A 14,601-nucleotide genomic window follows, 5' to 3' on the forward strand; every position below is an offset into this window, starting at 1 on the left:
GGCAGGGCAATGAATGCCTCGGTAAAAAAAAAGTAACTAAAACAGTTGAATTCACTTCTCGTTCACTTACAAGATGCGCTTGTTTTATTTGTGTTCTCTCGAGCCTAAGAAGAGGCTGCGGGTTACCGCTGCGTGAGACGCGCCAGGCGCGCGCAAGATCCTTCTCGTGAGCTCGCACACAGAGAGCAAAACAAAAAAACCCACTGCCTTGCAGCTCGCCCAAGCGGGCTCGCATCAAAGCCTTTAAACGAAACGTCGAGGGTTCGTCCCAAGCTCGTAAATAAATGTCTTCTCGCTCAGCTGCGACGATCTCACGCGAGCGGTGCACAATAAGTAGACCGTACACACGGAATGCATAGATCCACGCAAGCTGTTGGGGCGAGTACTAAAGCTAAACTATTGTTTTTTTATTATTTTACCAGGTCAGGCCCACTGAGCTGTATAGCTCAACGAAGTGGCTTATCGTGTAGGGAATGTATAGCAGCCAAATACTCCAAACCCACGTTGCTAAATGTGGGGTGAAAAACCGGACTACCCTGTGCTGTTAGCGAGCCCCTATTGTATTATATAGCTGGCACGTTGCACAACGAATGTGGTAAAGTGGTCATATGCACACCCCCTCCCCGCCGCCTTTGTCTCCCTACTACGGTACAGTACCAATGTGTGCACCGTACCACTTAAGGCTGAATCTACCCAGAGGATGCCCACGACCGATTCAGATAATCGCCACTGATGACAGCCGTGACCAGGAATCGACCATCAGAGACATTCCTCTCAGCGATGTGGCCATCATCGTCAGTCTTGGTCAATCCACTGCTGGATTAATGCCTCTCACCCCAAGCTGACGCCAAAACTCGCGCCGTCCTGTGATTTACTATAATCCACGTGAGCATCTCGACACGAGGCTGATGTCCTCGCTCCGTCTCCATGGTGGAAGGAGCCGAACTGTGTACATAACGGACGCGTTCCATTCCTTGGCTCTCACTCTGTATTTATTCTTGACCATTGCCAATCGACGTGTCCTGTGCCAAGCCCACCTCTAGAACTGCCACTTGCGTTTAGTTCGTTGTCCTTACGCCACACCAGCGGTCGGGAACCTATGGCTCGCGAGCCATATATGGCTCTTCCGGTGACGGCATATGGCTCCCAGACAATTTTGAGTTGAAAATAAAAAAAAAATCAGTTTGGAACTGATTTAAAAAAAAACTTGTAATATTGCTTAATAATACTGTGTCATTTTAAAGTAAACAGAAATTAGTTTTGAAGATAAATTTCACGCGGACGGGTCCCGTGACCAGAAGTCGCATTAAAAGTAAGACATATTTAATTTATTATACGTTAAAAATACTATATGGCTCTCAATGAAATATATTTAGAAATATTTGGCTTTTATGGCTCTCCCAGTCAAAAAGGTTCCCGACCCCTGCGCCACACGGTTGGCTACGTACGGTGCGAAAGAAGTTCAACATACAGTGCTGCACATTACACGTTTGAATGATGCAATTAACCCGCCTGTGTGTTCTGTGCTTCGCGAGTTCTACACTTTCTGTCTCTCAATGTCATGCCAAGCATCCGTCTCTCCGTGCTTCCTTTGCACACTTTGACGTTTTTTGTCCCGTTTATTTAGTCACCACGTTTATGAGTCCGATATAGGCTTGGCTCACATCGTGTAAGCAAGCCCTGTGTGGATGTTGGACAACAAACTAAACAGCAGAACAAAAACAGTTCTAAAGGAATGAGTTTTCAACCACAATTAAAAGTGCATAAGCTCCAGTGGCTTCCTGATATCGGCACATGAGTTTGTTATTTTGCATCATCAACATCGAGGTGGAGTGGTGGCGCAGTGGTTCGCACGCTGCGCTATTAAACCGTCGACCTAAGTTCGATCTTCGGGTAGCAGCTAACATCGGCGACGAGTCGTATCGGAACAAGTCCAGCCGTGACCATTCCCACCGTCGCCCCTGTTCTGTGGCGTGACGTGAAGAGGCCTTCAAACATTGGTGGATTGAGAATGTTGATAGTAATTATTAGCGCTTAATTTCAGTCGAGTCCCAAACACTTTTCAAGGAATTATTTTGGCGAGTTTATGCACGTAATGTTTGAGAATTTTTTTGTTTGTTATATTAATAGGATTATAGGAGTACCATAATACGGGATTATATTTAAGCGTATAGACTATTGTAATCTAGTGGCACTGTCTTACGCAGGTAATCTATTCAAAGCCAAACTGGCAGCGTTCGGGAAAGTGTATTTTTCCTTTGAATGGCTTTTCTCGTAACTTGCAGGCTTGACTAAGCCCTGGCCGCAATGTAAACAATGTATTTATCAACGCGTATTTATTTATTATCTCATCAAGATTTGGCGATAGGGACGTTGCCCAACCCTCGCTTCCAACTGCCCTCGCCCCGTCGCTCAGCCACGCCTGACAGCGAATGTGTCGTGGTGTGTGCGCCGGCTCTTGGAGCCAGCTCAGCTCTCTAGCGCCCTGTTCCCTTCCGACTGAGCCAGGCAGCTGGAAGCGATTTGGAAGGTCGATAAATCTCGGAGAGGGGGGCAATTTCCATTCCGGTGTCGGGGCGGTCAGAGGAGCCCGAGTCTGCGCGGAGCTGCGACGGCTTTAACGCAGAGACAAAAGCCACCGCGTTCTCAGACTCGGCCAAAGGCTTCCTGCACGAACACGATCAGGTCTTCTTGGCAATCCACTGCTGGATGAAAGCCTTCCCTTCTTTCATTCGTTTATTCCTTCAACACCCCGCGTTGTATGAATGTCAGGGTTTGTATTTATTGGGGACTTAAATTGTGATGCCCCCAGCATCTCCAAACACCGCATCTCACACCGCATCTCATACCGCAACTCATGAGGTGCCACGGTAGTGAGATGTTAACTGCCTCACAAGTATACAAGAGGTCGTGGTTTCGATCCGAACCCTGGCGGCTGTATATTTGGATCTTAGATGTTCTCCCCGTGGTTGCGTGGATTTTTCTCCGGGTCCTCCAGTTTTTCCCTCCACATTTAGAAAAATGCGCTTAGAGTATTTGGCTGCTATAAATTTCCACGTGATGATAAGCCACTTCCTTGAGCTATCATTTGTGGCCAGGTCGCTTCTGAAAAAGAGCTAAACAGTATAGAGCTCAGTGAGCCTTACCTGGTAAAATAAAATAAAAACATTGTTTAGCTTCGTAGTTATTCAGTGAACTAATTGATCGTCTGTTTGGTTTGTTTTTTTGTTTATCCCCCGAAACCCTAGCCGTGAATTTCTTTACTCAACAATTACCGTCTCCAGCTCGTGGCCATTCGCCACCGCAGCGCCGTGCCGAAGCCGCGCTAACAGCGCGTGACATTGGCCAAATGCGATTGACCAAATCGGCCAAATGCAATTTACCAAATCGGCCAAATGCGATTGACCAAATCGGCCAAATTGGATTTCACGGAGCGTTGAGCGCGATCCGCGTACGCCTCGCGCGAGAGGAAACGAGGAGATTGGTGAATGCCCTCGGCCCTCTTTGTCGGCGGTAACAAGACCCGCATGGGCTTTGGCGTTGTCGTAGCTGCAGCAGAAGCGACAACAACAAAACACACATTTGCTGAGATTTCTTCATCTTCTACTTTCGCACGGCTGATGTAGATATACAGCAAAGCACCACCACAAATTTCACATTCAGCAGCAGCGGAGTCGTGTCTGCATTGTTGGACTTCACTTCTACGCGTCCGTGCCTCTCCAAAGACTCGGGCTGTTAGCGAGAAGATCGACGCGATACGAGAGGGGGTGGGTGGCCAGTGTCACGCTCGGCCGTCTTTGTCTCCCCAGTGGCGACGTTGACATACTTCATCAGGTACTCCTTTGAGGCTGAGTCGAACTAGGGGAGACCCAGGACCGGTTCAGATAATCCGTCACCGGTGTTGGCCGTGAGCGGTAATCGAGCTCGTAGCGCAGCGTAGCGCTAACCGCTGCACCACCGCTCCCCGCCTACCTTTGCGAAAATTCAATCCGCAAATGTAAATTCTCAAAGTTGATGAAGGAAAATATGGTTCGGGGCATTAACATAGATGACGTTTAAGCATATCAACTGAATTAATATTTTAACGAATACACATTGCACGATATAATTTAGCTATTTAAGTTACCTTTAATAACGATGAACACGAACATATTCAAACGTGCAAATACACAACGAACACATTGATTGCTATTCATACGGTGTTATATATATGTTTTATATTGACTTATCTTGAATTACGTCGCTTCCTTTTGCGTCCTTAGGAGACGTCCCTAAGCACGCACGGAGAATCGGGGTGACTGCCCCGGGCCCCGCGGTTTTTTTGGGGGGGGGCCCGCGCTTTGTGGGGGGGGGGGGGTCCACACGGTGTCAATCTGTCGCAGGCCCCCAACACTGCCCCCTATGGACGGATTTGTGCACGGCGTGGTGGCAAAGAGGCCTGACATTTCATCCACTTCAATTGCCTCCCTGAACAAGATACGCGCATTTTAAAACGTAAATCTAGAAGAAGAAGAAAAAAAGCATTTCACGACCCTCAAACAAAATGACATAAACGGGGGATGGAAATAATACATTAATAAAAATAAAACATAATAAAATAAGAGAATTGAGATAATTATTTTATTGTTTTATTTTTATTAATTTATTATTTCCATTCTACGTGACTTTACCGAAAGAACCAAGAAGATGAATCCCTGCAGTCACGAAAGCTTTAAATCGAAAAAAATAAACGGTGGAGTTTAAATCTGTATAATAGCCGAACGAAACGCATAATCGCGTGGCTTGATGCGATGTTGGTCACGATTTGTTACTTTTTTTTAAAGTAAGTGTCTTCGTGTGAGAGAGATGTACAGCTACATAAAAACATTACGTTGCATAGGACTGTACTGTTGATGTCAACACGTGTTATAGAGTATGTGTTACAGAACTAACAAAGCAAGTTACGTGTTACTGAAGGGCCATTGTACAAGAAGTTGCCTGTTATAACCCCCCCCCCCCCCACACACTTTGAAGGCAGTGTTATTGACGAACGCGAATGTTAATGTGAACACGACGCGTTATGAACGTGAACACGTGCGTTCTGCCCACCACTTATAAGCCGCACGGCAAAGTTGGAGTCCCTAAGTCAGAATGGCCGAGCGGTCTAAGGCGCCAGACTCAAGGCGAGTGAAGCCTTCCGTGCTCAACGCGGGATATCTGGTCTCCGAATGGAGGCGTGGGTTCGAACCCCACTTCTGACATAGTATTTTTTTTTGCAATTTTTTGCCGAACAGTTAATATGCAGTGTACATTTAAAAGAAACTTTCATGTACTTTGACAGTTCCTAATTTTATATTTTTGGTCTCGTTTTTAATATCCGTATTGACTTTTACAACTTGTTTGTTGCACGGTATTTTTGTGTTCAATTAATCTGAATGGCACCTTTAGTCTCGCCATCGCCATCTCTCACGGCGGCCCTGAGATTAAACAATCCACGTGACACCCGCACACGACGTCAAAGTGTTACTCCATCTCCACGGCAGACGTCCTCTTAGCTGCCATGTGTGCTATGAAGAAGGGTCATTGCCTGAAACGTCGCCGAGTAAAGACATTATTTTAAGGGAGTTTTGTTAACGAATGTATTTATGTAACTCGTTAATTGTACTTGTGTACCACCGCCAATGCGGCATAACCAAATAATGCTGATTGTTGTTAACCAATGAAAAATAATTCATATATTTTGCTTGAAATTTATAAAAGTGTTTGTCTGAAGTGGGGTTCGAACCCACGCCTCCATTCGGAGACCAGATGTCCCGCGTTGAGCACGGAAGGCTTCACTCGCCTTGAGTCTGGCGCCTTAGACCGCTCGGCCATCCTGACCACAAACACCAACCTGGGCATTTGTTCATTAGAGGTCGGGCAAACCACGGTTCACCCTTCAATATATTTGCGAGTCTCCGTAGAGTTTTACAAGCCCTGGGGTTTGGTTGTACATGAGTTTGACTAGCCCTGCGTTTATGGTATAACTGTTCAGTGCTCCGTCTGTCTGCTGTACTTATTCACAAGTGGCCATAATATCGTAGTGTACCCACTAATGAACAAATAATCAGGTTGGTGTTTGTCGTCAGGATGGCCGAGCGGTCTAAGGCGCCAGACTCAAGGCGAACGAAGCCTTCCGTGCTCAACGCGGGCAATCTGGTCTCCGAATGGAGGCGTGGGTTCGAACCCCACTTCTGACAAGGCTTTTTATTTTAAAACATTTAGTTTCGTCAAGCCTTTGCCATGTCTCACGGCCTTCCTTCGAGCTACTGGACTCGTGTTGTGATTTCGTCGCTCCGTCTCCGTAATAACCAATTAAACTCTCCTGCCTACAAACTAGCCTGTTTTCTATCAGATACTCTGCTTCCCTTCACTGGCAAGACCACTTCAGCAGTACTTCACTCAACCCAATTGGTCTCTATGGTCAAGGACATGGTACTGTCTCCTGACGATATCCTCGTCAGATTTGATGTGGTATCTCTGTTTACCAAGGTCCCAGTGCCTGACACCTTAACAATAATTGAAGACTTGGTCCAACATGGACTGAACTCGGATGTACCTGCGCTGGTTCGGCATTGCCTCACCAACACTTACTTTACCTGGAATGGCACCTTCGACAAACAGAATGAGGGTACCCCTATGGGCTTCCCCTTGTCACCAGTGATAACCAATCTTTTCATGGAAAAGTTAGAATCAGACGCCATCCAGACGTCCACCCTGCGTCCTTCACTGTGGAAGAGATATGTGGATGACACTTTCGTCATTTGGCCACATGGCCTCCCAGCATTGAACCATTTCCTGGACCACATCAAATCCAGACACCCATCCATCAGATTCACCATGGAAGTGGAGAAAGACAGCAGCGGTGTTAGCTGGAGGAACGTTGAGCGATGTTGAATGGAGGAGTGTTGATCGAAATAAGCGAAATAAAGTGAAGAGGAAAGACAAGAAGCTGTCGTGTCAAGTCGAGCACTACACAACCCGCAGTGGAAGATGATGATTGCTGTTAGCCAATGAAAAATAATTCATATATTTTGCATTACATTTATAAAGTGGTTGTCAGAAGTGGGGTTCGAACCGACGCCTCCATTCGGAGACCAGATTTCCCGCGTTGAGGCACGGAAGGCTTCGTTTCGCCTTGAGTCTGGCGCCTTAGACCGCTCGGCCATCCTGACCACTTTCAACAACCTGAGCATTCACATTCATCTTCTTGGTTCTTTCGGTAAAGTCACGTAGAAGGAAAATACTAAAAGAAAAAAAAGAAAACGTAATAGTATTTTCTTTTATTATTTTATTATGTTTATTATTTATTATTTCCCTTCTACGTGACTTTACCGAAAAAACCAAGAAGATTAATCCCTACAGTCACGAAAACTTTAAATCGAAATTTAACCTGAGCATTTGTTCATTAGTGGGTACACTACGATATTCTGGCCATTGTGAATGAGTAAATAATGCAGACATAGCAGTGAACAGTGACAACCAAACCCCTGGGCTGATACAACTCTACGGAATGGAAATGAAAGGTGACCCGCGGTTTGCTCCACCTCTAATGAATAAATGCCCAGGTTGGTGCTCGTGGTCAGGATGGCCGAGCGGTCTAAGGCGCCAGACTCAAGGCGAGAGAAGCCTTCCGTGCTCAACGCCGGATATCTGGTCTCCGATTGGAGGCGTGCTTTCGAACCCCACTTCTGACATCAGTTTTTTTATACATTTCACGCAAAATAAGTTGAATTAATTTTTCATTGGTTAACAGCAATTATCTACGTCTCCTTCATCAGCCATTGTCTATTCGAATAGGGTTTACCGTTGCTGGTAATTAAACAGTTGTGTTAAAATCTTAAAACACCAAACTTAAACCTTTTGAGAATGAATCATGTCTGCATTAACCACATATACTTGTGGTGAACATGCAAACAACAAAAACATGCTCTGGTAGTATGTGTATTGTCTTTGAAACTGATTGTTCCACACCAGAGCCAGCCATTCCCTCTCAACTGCTGGTTGGCTTGACCTGTTTATAAAATAATGTAAAAGTTAATTAAGATGATGGTGTTAAATATGAGTGTTATTCCAGTTGCAACGCTGCACTAAAATACTTATGAAAAATAAAAAAAAAACAGCTATTGAAGATGCTGATTGTTGTTAACCAATGAAAATAATTCATATATTTTGCTTGAAATTTATAAAAGTGTTTGTCAGAAGTGGGGTTCGAACCCACGCCTCCATTCGGAGACCAGATGTCCCGCGTTGAGCACGGAAGGCTTCTTCGCCTTGAGTCTGGCACCTTAGACCGCTCGGCCATCCTGACCACAAACACCAACCTGGGCATTTGTTCATTAGAGGTCGGGCAAACCACGGTTCACCCTTCAATATATTTGCGAGTCTCCGTAGAGTTTTACAAGCCCTGGGGTTTGGTTGTACATGAGTTTGACTAGCCCTGCGTTTATGGTATAACTGTTCAGTGCTCCGTCTGTCTGCTGTACTTATTCACAAGTGGCCATAATATCGTAGTGTACCCACTAATGAACAAATAATCAGGTTGGTGTTTGTCGTCAGGATGGCCGAGCGGTCTAAGGCGCCAGACTCAAGGCGAACGAAGCCTTCCGTGCTCAACGCGGGCAATCTGGTCTCCGAATGGAGGCGTGGGTTCGAACCCCACTTCTGACAAGGCTTTTTATTTTAAAACATTTAGTTTCGTCAAGCCTTTGCCATCTCTCACGGCCTTCCTTCGAGCTACTGGACTCGTGTTGTGATTTCGTCGCTCCGTCTCCGTAATAACCAATTAAACTCTCCTGCCTACAAACTAGCCTGTTTTCTATCAGATACTCTGCTTCCCTTCACTGGCAAGACCACTTCAGCAGTACTTCACTCAACCCAATTGGTCTCTATGGTCAAGGACATGGTACTGTCTCCTGACGATATCCTCGTCAGATTTGATGTGGTATCTCTGTTTACCAAGGTCCCAGTGCCTGACACCTTAACAATAATTGAAGACTTGGTCCAACATGGACTGAACTCGGATGTACCTGCGCTGGTTCGGCATTGCCTCACCAACACTTACTTTACCTGGAATGGCACCTTCGACAAACAGAATGAGGGTACCCCTATGGGCTTCCCCTTGTCACCAGTGATAACCAATCTTTTCATGGAAAAGTTAGAATCAGACGCCATCCAGACGTCCACCCTGCGTCCTTCACTGTGGAAGAGATATGTGGATGACACTTTCGTCATTTGGCCACATGGCCTCCCAGCATTGAACCATTTCCTGGACCACATCAAATCCAGACACCCATCCATCAGATTCACCATGGAAGTGGAGAAAGATAGCAGCGGTGTTAGCTGGAGGAACGTTGAGCGATGTTGAATGGAGGAGTGTTGATCTAAATAAGCGAAATAAAGTGAAGAGGAAAGACAAGAAGCTGTCGTGTCAAGTCGAGCACTACACAACCCGCAGTTGAAGATGATGATTGCTGTTAGCCAATGAAAAATAATTCATATATTTTGCATTACATCTATAAAAGTGGTTGTCAGAAGTGGGGTTCGAACCGACGCCTCCATTCGGAGACCAGATTTCCCGCTTTGAGGCACGGAAGGCTTCGTTTCGCCTTGAGTCTGGCGCCTTAGACCACTCGGCCATCCTGACCACTTTCAACAACCTGAGCATTCACATTCATCTTCTTGGTTCTTTCGGTAAAGTCACGTAGAAGGAAAATAATAAAAGAAAAAAAAGAAAACGTAATAGTATTTTCTTTTATTATTTTATTATGTTTATTATTTATTATTTCCCTTCTACGTGACTTTACCGAAAAAACCAAGAAGATTAATCCCTACAGTCACGAAAACTTTAAATCGAAATTTAACCTGAGCATTTGTTCATTAGTGGGTACACTACGATATTCTGGCCATTGTGAATGAGTAAATTATGCAGACATAGCAGTGAACAGTGACAACCAAACCCCTGGGCTGATACAACTCTACGGAATGGAAATGAAAGGTGACCCGCGGTTTGCTCCACCTCTAATGAACAAATGCCCAGGTTTGTGCTCTTGGTCAGGATGGCCAAGCGGTCTAAGGCGCCAGACTCAAGGCGAAACGAAGCCTTCCGTGCCTCAACGCGGGAAATCTGGTCTCCGAATGGAGGCGTGGGTTCGAACCCACTTCTGACATCAGTTTTAATACATTTCACGCAAAATAAGTTTAATTAATTTTTCATTGGTTAACAGCATCATCTTCGCATCCTTCATCAGCCATTGTCTATTCGAATAAGGTTTACCGTTGCTGGCAATTAAACAGTTGTGTTAAAATTTTAAAATACCAAACTTAAACTTTTTGGGAATGAATCATGTCTGCATTCACCACATTTATTTGTGGTGAACATGCAAACAACAAAAAACATGCTCTGGTAGTATATGATTGTCTTTGAAACTGATTGGTCCACACCAGAGACAACCATTCCCTCTCAACTGCTGGTTGGCTTGACCTGTTTATAAAATAATGTAAAAGTGAATTAAGCTGATGTTGTTAAATATGAGTGTTATTCCAGTTGCAACGCTGTACTAAAATACTTGTGAAAAATACAGAAAAACCAGCAGTTGAATATGATGATTGCTGTTAACCAATGAAAAATAATTCATATATTTTGCTTGAAATTTATAAAAGTGTTTGTCAGAAGTGGGGTTCGAACCCACGCCTCCATTCAGAGACCAGATGTCCCGCGTTGAGCACGGAAAGCTTCACTCGCCTTGAGTCTGGCGCCTTAGACCGCTCGGCCATCCTGACCACAAACACCAGCCTGGGCATTTGTTGATTAGAGGTCGGACAAACCGCGCGTCACCCTTCAATCTGTTTGCGAGTCTCCGTAGAGTTTTACCAGCACTGGGGTTTGGTTGTACATGAGTTTGACTAGCCCTGCGTTTATGGTATAACTGTTCAGTGCTCCGTCTGTCTGCTGTACTTATTCACAAGTGGCCATAATATCGTAGTGTACCCACTAATGAACAAATCATCAGGTTGGTGTTTGTCGTCAGGATGGCCGAGCGGTCTAAGGCGCCAGACTCAAGGCGAACGAAGCCTTCCGTGCTCAACGCGGGCAATCTGGTCTCCGAATGGAGGCGTGGGTTCGAACCCCACTTCTGACAAGGCTTTTTATTTTAAAACATTTAGATTCGTCAAGCCTTTGCCATCTCTCACGGCCTTCCTTCGAGCGACTGGACTCGTGTTGTGATTTCGTCGCTCCATCTCCGTAATAACCAATTAAACTCTCCTGCCTACAAACTAGCCTGTTTTCTATCAGATACTCTGCTTCCCTTCACTGGCAAGACCACTTCAGCAGTACTTCACTCAACCCAATTGGTCTCTATGGTCAAGGACATGGTACTGTCTCCTGACGATATCTTCATCAGATTTGATGTGGTATCTCTGTTTACCAAGGTCCCAGTGCCTGACACCTTAACAATAATTGAAGACTTGGTCCAACATGGACTGAACTCGGTTGTACCTGCGCTGGTTAGGCATTGCCTCACCAACACTTACTTTACCTGGAATGGCACCTTCGACAAACAGAATGAGGGTACCCCTATGGGCTTCCCCTTGTCACCAGTGATAACCAATGTTTTCATGGAAAAGTTAGAATCAGACGCCATCCAGACGTCCACCCTGCGTCCTTCACTGTGGAAGAGATATGTGGATGACACTTTCGTCATTTGGCCACATGGCCTCCCAGCATTGAACCATTTCCTGGACCACATCAAATCCAGACACCCATCCATCAGATTCACCATGGAAGTGGAGAAAGATAGCAGCGGTGTTAGCTGGAGGAACGTTGAGCGATGTTGAATGGAGGAGTGTTGATCGAAATAAGCGAAATAAAGTGAAGAGGAAAGACAAGAAGCTGTCGTGTCAAGTCGAGCACTACACAACCCGCAGTTGAAGATGATGATTGCTGTTAGCCAATGAAAAATAATTCATATATTTTGCATTACATTTATAAAAGTGGTTGTCAGAAGTGGGGTTCGAACCGACGCCTCCATTCGGAGACCAGATTTCCCGCGTTGAGGCACGGAAGGCTTCGTTTCGCCTTGAGTCTGGCGCCTTAGACCGCTCGGCCATCCTGACCACTTTCAACAACCTGAGCATTCACATTCATCTTCTTGGTTCTTTCGGTAAAGTCACGTAGAAGGAAAATAATAAAAGAAAAAAAAGAAAACGTAATAGTATTTTCTTTTATTATTTTATTATGTTTATTATTTATTATTTCCCTTCTACGTGACTTTACCGAAAAAACCAAGAAGATTAATCCCTACAGTCACGAAAACTTTAAATCGAAATTTAACCTGAGCATTTGTTCATTAGTGGGTACACTACGATATTCTGGCCATTGTGAATGAGTAAATTATGCAGACATAGCAGTGAACAGTGACAACCAACCCCCTGGGCTGATACAACTCTACGGAATGGAAATGAAAGGTGAACCGCGGTTTGCTCCACCTCTAATGAACAAATGCCCAGGTTTGTGCTCGTGGTCAGGATGGCCGAGCGGTCTAAGGCGCCAGACTCAAGGCGAAACGAAGGCTTCCGTGCCTCAACGCGGGAAATCTGGTCTCCGAATGGAGGCGTGGGTTCGAACCCCACTTCTGACATCAGTTTTAATACATTTCACGCAAAATAAGTTTAATTAATTTTTCATTGGTTAACAGCATCATCTTCGCATCCTTCATCAGCCATTGTCTATTTGAATAAGGTTTACCGTTGCTGGCAATTAAACAGTTGTGTTAAAATTTTAAAATACCAAACTTAAACTTTTTGGGAATGAATCATGTCTGCATTCACCACATTTATTTGTGGTGAACATGCAAACAACAAAAACATGCTCTGGTAGTATATGATTGTTTTTGAAACTGATTGGTCCACACCAGAGACAACCATTCCCTCTCAACTGCTGGTTGGCTTGACCTGTTTATAAAATAATGTAAAAGTGAATTAAGCTGATGTTGTTAAATATGAGTGTTATTCCAGTTGCAACGCTGCACTAAAATACTTATGAAAAATACAAAAAAAACAGCAATTGAAGATGATGATTGTTGTTAACCAATGAAAAATAATTCATATATTTTGCTTGAAATTTATAAAAGTGTTTGTCAGAAGTGGGGTTCGAACCCACGCCTCCATTCGGAGACCAGATTGCCCGCGTTGAGCACGGAAGGCTTCCTCGCCTTGAGTCTGGCGCCTTAGACCGCTCGGCCATCCTGACCACAAACACCAGCCTGGGCATTTGTTGATTAGAGGTCGGACAAACCGCGCGTCACCCTTCAATCTGTTTGCGAGTCTCCGTAGAGTTTTACCAGCACTGGGGTTTGGTTGTAACTGAGTTTGACTAGCCCTGCGTTTATGGTTATAACTGTTCAGTGCTACGTCTGTCTGCTGTACCCATTCACAAATGGCCATAATATCGTAGTGTACCCACTAATGAACAAATCATCAGGTTGGTGTTCGTGGTCAGGATGGCCGAGCGGTCTAAGGCGCCAGACTCAAGGCAAGTGAAGCCTTCCGTGCTCAACGCGGGCAATCTGGTCTCCGAATGGAGGCGTGGGTTCGAACCCCACTTCTGACAAGGCTTTTTATTTTAAAACATTTAGTTTCGTCAAGCCTTTGCCATCTCTCACGGCCTTCCTTCGAGCTACTGGACTCGTGTTGTGATTTCGTCGCTCCGTCTCCGTAATAACAAATTAAACTATCCTGCCTACAAACTAGCCTGTTTTTTATCAGATACTCTGCTTCCCTTCACTGGCAAGACCACTTCAGCAGTACTTAACTCAACCCAATTGGTCTCTATGGTCAAGTACATGGTACTGTCTCCTGACGATATCCTCGTCAGATTTGATGTGGTATCTCTGTTTACCAAAGTCCCAGTGCCTGACACCTTAACAATAATTGAAGACTTGGTCCAACATGGACTGAACTCGGTTGTACCTGCGCTGGTTCGGCATTGCCTCACCAACACTTACTTTACCTGGAATGGCACCTTCGACAAACAGAATGATGGTACCCCTATGGGCTTCCCCTTGTCACCAGTGATAACCAATGTTTTCATGGAAAAGTAGAATCAGACGCCATCCAGACGTCCACCCTGCGTCCTTCCCTGTGGAAGAGATATGTGGATGACACTTTCGTCATTTGGCCACATGGCCTCCCAGCATTGAGCCATTTCCTTGACCACATCAATTCCAAACACCCATCCATCAGATTCACCATAGAAGTGGAAAAAGATGGCAGCGGTGTTAGCTGGAAGAACGTTGAGCGATGTTGAATGGAGGAGTGTTGATCGAAATAAGCGAAATAAAGTGAAGAGAAAAGACAAGAAGCTGTCGTGTCGAGTACTCCACAACCAGCAGTTGAAGATGATGATTGCTGTTAGCCAATGAAAAATTATTCATATATTTTGCATTACATTTATAAAAGTGGTTGTCAGAAGTGGGGTTCGAACCACGCCTCCATTCGGAGACCAGATATCCCGCGTTGAGCACGGAAGGTTTCCTCACCTTGAGTCTGGCGCCTTAGACCGCTCGGCCATCCTGACCACTT

General features: G+C 45.1%; 16 non-coding genes across 16 annotated transcripts; 8 read left to right on the top strand and 8 right to left on the bottom strand.

The window, feature by feature from the left end:
* The first annotated feature begins 5,124 nt into the window (after window positions 1-5,124).
* Window positions 5,125-5,240, top strand: TRNAL-CAA (transfer RNA leucine (anticodon CAA)). The gene is made up of 2 exons: window positions 5,125-5,162; window positions 5,195-5,240. It is a non-coding gene; the product is annotated as a tRNA-Leu (tRNA).
* Window positions 5,241-5,743: 503 nt separating this feature from the next.
* TRNAL-CAA (transfer RNA leucine (anticodon CAA)) lies at window positions 5,744-5,859 on the bottom strand. The gene is made up of 2 exons: window positions 5,822-5,859; window positions 5,744-5,789 (listed from the first exon to the last, which is right to left on the bottom strand). It is a non-coding gene; the product is annotated as a tRNA-Leu (tRNA).
* A 243-nt stretch (window positions 5,860-6,102) lies between these two features.
* TRNAL-CAA (transfer RNA leucine (anticodon CAA)) lies at window positions 6,103-6,218 on the top strand. The gene is made up of 2 exons: window positions 6,103-6,140; window positions 6,173-6,218. It is a non-coding gene; the product is annotated as a tRNA-Leu (tRNA).
* Window positions 6,219-7,075: 857 nt separating this feature from the next.
* TRNAL-CAA (transfer RNA leucine (anticodon CAA)) lies at window positions 7,076-7,193 on the bottom strand. The gene is made up of 2 exons: window positions 7,156-7,193; window positions 7,076-7,121 (listed from the first exon to the last, which is right to left on the bottom strand). It is a non-coding gene; the product is annotated as a tRNA-Leu (tRNA).
* A 406-nt stretch (window positions 7,194-7,599) lies between these two features.
* Window positions 7,600-7,715, top strand: TRNAL-CAA (transfer RNA leucine (anticodon CAA)). Its single transcript has 2 exons — window positions 7,600-7,637; window positions 7,670-7,715. It is a non-coding gene; the product is annotated as a tRNA-Leu (tRNA).
* Window positions 7,716-8,214: 499 nt separating this feature from the next.
* On the bottom strand, window positions 8,215-8,329 carry TRNAL-CAA (transfer RNA leucine (anticodon CAA)). Its single transcript has 2 exons — window positions 8,292-8,329; window positions 8,215-8,260 (listed from the first exon to the last, which is right to left on the bottom strand). It is a non-coding gene; the product is annotated as a tRNA-Leu (tRNA).
* Window positions 8,330-8,572: 243 nt separating this feature from the next.
* On the top strand, window positions 8,573-8,688 carry TRNAL-CAA (transfer RNA leucine (anticodon CAA)). Its single transcript has 2 exons — window positions 8,573-8,610; window positions 8,643-8,688. It is a non-coding gene; the product is annotated as a tRNA-Leu (tRNA).
* An 858-nt stretch (window positions 8,689-9,546) lies between these two features.
* On the bottom strand, window positions 9,547-9,664 carry TRNAL-CAA (transfer RNA leucine (anticodon CAA)). The gene is made up of 2 exons: window positions 9,627-9,664; window positions 9,547-9,592 (listed from the first exon to the last, which is right to left on the bottom strand). It is a non-coding gene; the product is annotated as a tRNA-Leu (tRNA).
* Window positions 9,665-10,070: 406 nt separating this feature from the next.
* Window positions 10,071-10,187, top strand: TRNAL-CAA (transfer RNA leucine (anticodon CAA)). The gene is made up of 2 exons: window positions 10,071-10,108; window positions 10,143-10,187. It is a non-coding gene; the product is annotated as a tRNA-Leu (tRNA).
* A 497-nt stretch (window positions 10,188-10,684) lies between these two features.
* Window positions 10,685-10,800, bottom strand: TRNAL-CAA (transfer RNA leucine (anticodon CAA)). Its single transcript has 2 exons — window positions 10,763-10,800; window positions 10,685-10,730 (listed from the first exon to the last, which is right to left on the bottom strand). It is a non-coding gene; the product is annotated as a tRNA-Leu (tRNA).
* A 243-nt stretch (window positions 10,801-11,043) lies between these two features.
* On the top strand, window positions 11,044-11,159 carry TRNAL-CAA (transfer RNA leucine (anticodon CAA)). The gene is made up of 2 exons: window positions 11,044-11,081; window positions 11,114-11,159. It is a non-coding gene; the product is annotated as a tRNA-Leu (tRNA).
* An 858-nt stretch (window positions 11,160-12,017) lies between these two features.
* On the bottom strand, window positions 12,018-12,135 carry TRNAL-CAA (transfer RNA leucine (anticodon CAA)). Its single transcript has 2 exons — window positions 12,098-12,135; window positions 12,018-12,063 (listed from the first exon to the last, which is right to left on the bottom strand). It is a non-coding gene; the product is annotated as a tRNA-Leu (tRNA).
* A 406-nt stretch (window positions 12,136-12,541) lies between these two features.
* On the top strand, window positions 12,542-12,659 carry TRNAL-CAA (transfer RNA leucine (anticodon CAA)). Its single transcript has 2 exons — window positions 12,542-12,579; window positions 12,614-12,659. It is a non-coding gene; the product is annotated as a tRNA-Leu (tRNA).
* A 496-nt stretch (window positions 12,660-13,155) lies between these two features.
* TRNAL-CAA (transfer RNA leucine (anticodon CAA)) lies at window positions 13,156-13,270 on the bottom strand. Its single transcript has 2 exons — window positions 13,233-13,270; window positions 13,156-13,201 (listed from the first exon to the last, which is right to left on the bottom strand). It is a non-coding gene; the product is annotated as a tRNA-Leu (tRNA).
* Window positions 13,271-13,514: 244 nt separating this feature from the next.
* TRNAL-CAA (transfer RNA leucine (anticodon CAA)) lies at window positions 13,515-13,630 on the top strand. Its single transcript has 2 exons — window positions 13,515-13,552; window positions 13,585-13,630. It is a non-coding gene; the product is annotated as a tRNA-Leu (tRNA).
* Window positions 13,631-14,482: 852 nt separating this feature from the next.
* Window positions 14,483-14,596, bottom strand: TRNAL-CAA (transfer RNA leucine (anticodon CAA)). The gene is made up of 2 exons: window positions 14,559-14,596; window positions 14,483-14,527 (listed from the first exon to the last, which is right to left on the bottom strand). It is a non-coding gene; the product is annotated as a tRNA-Leu (tRNA).
* Between the last annotated feature and the right edge of the window lie 5 nt (window positions 14,597-14,601).

The sequence above is a fragment of the Lethenteron reissneri genome, chromosome 16 (assembly GCF_015708825.2).
Source record: "Lethenteron reissneri isolate LAM-NWPU_2019-01 chromosome 16, ASM1570882v1, whole genome shotgun sequence".
NCBI lineage: Eukaryota > Metazoa > Chordata > Hyperoartia > Petromyzontiformes > Petromyzontidae > Lethenteron > Lethenteron reissneri.